The sequence below is a fragment of the Chlorocebus sabaeus genome, chromosome 19 (genome assembly GCF_047675955.1).
Source record: "Chlorocebus sabaeus isolate Y175 chromosome 19, mChlSab1.0.hap1, whole genome shotgun sequence".
Classification (NCBI taxonomy): Eukaryota; Metazoa; Chordata; class Mammalia; order Primates; family Cercopithecidae; genus Chlorocebus; species Chlorocebus sabaeus.
Window position 1 is genome coordinate 29,228,999 of NC_132922.1, and position 1,400 is coordinate 29,230,398.

General features: G+C 42.4%; 1 pseudogene; it reads right to left on the bottom strand.

Annotated features, from left to right (window-relative positions):
- Positions 1–440: 440 nt before the first annotated feature.
- Positions 441–1,140, bottom strand: LOC140709185 (set1/Ash2 histone methyltransferase complex subunit ASH2 pseudogene; annotated as a pseudogene).
- Positions 1,141–1,400: the final 260 nt, after the last annotated feature.

The window sequence follows — 1,400 nt, forward strand, 5'->3', positions numbered from 1 at the left end:
TCTAACATTTACATGAGTCAGTGAGCAACTGTTGTGCAGGATTCATTAAGTTTGAACCTCTTAAGCTTCTTATAACCCAAGAGACCCAGACCGCCCCCTGGTGGCTTTCCTGGACTGAGAATGCGTGGTCTTACACTTGTTTAACAAATTAATTTTTATCTTTGGACATTGCGACAATATTTCCGAGGCCAATTCACACCCATTACTTGTCTATTCTTTGCTCATTCCTATTTGTACTACTTTCTCTTGCTGTTGCTGAAATCCTGCCCCCGTGACTGTAATTCGATTTTAGTGCTACATGGTGTTCATTATTATCACCATGGATAGGCTATGTTCTGTAGAATCTTTGAGAGAACATTTGAGATAGTTCAAAAACAACAACAAAAGCCATCTAGTATTATTCCCCAGAAATCCACATTTGAGAAGAAAGAGGGAACTACTCAGGGTTCCCATGGAGGACTGTGCCTCCCATCCACTTCTGTCTCCAGAGATACAAGACATCAGCCAGAGTGTCCTCTACCACAGCGTCCCAGCCTATGTCCCTAATAGAGGAGTAAGTGAGATCCTTTGAAGGATACTTGCAGGACAGTCCAAAGTTAATGCAAACCATGCAACTGTTTTCCCGGGAGACGGCTGGAAACCAACCCCCTCAAAAATATCTTTTTAAACAACATCTTAATTGACACCATTTTTATAAATTATTATTTTACTGTGCAGAATCTGTTTTAGGCTCTTCTGTGCTTTAGCCAAAAAGTCTTTTTTCTCAAAATACAAATAATTCTTGAACTTTTCAAAGTCTTATCTTTGTAAGTATCAGACAATAAGTTGGCTGTCTCTGTGTTTTCAGGAAGATTAATATAAAATCCCAGGACCTGTCCTCGTCCATAGCTAGAAGAGTATTATTTGCCAGTGGACTGGTGGAACTTGGTTCCTTTTTGCTCTGCAAAGAAAAGTTAAAATGATCATAACCTAAGGGAGATTGATGGTTACCTTAGGGCTGAAACCAACCCCATTGGCAGTGGTGTCTGGTGACAACTCATCCTTGGTGATTTCAAAGTACCAGGTCCCTTTCCATACCCCATGAGAGGCCTGCATCCTAGAGTAGCCCTTCTTCCCAACTGCAGTCAGCCACCTGGCCATTGGAGATCTTTACCTGCGGAGCTCAATCATGTTAGGCTAACAAAACCTGTTCACAGAAGCAGGCTCTGTAGAGGTCTCCAGGAATAAGATCTCCTGCCTGGAAGTCTTCAACTTTCTGAGGACCAAGGGTGTGTGGATCAGGCTGAGTCAGAATATACCAGTAGCCATCTTTGTTAAGTGGGTGTTTTAAAAGGTGTAAGGGACAAGGCACTGAGCAGAAAACAAAGGGTCCCTCTAGGCCTTCTTGATGGTCTTTGAGA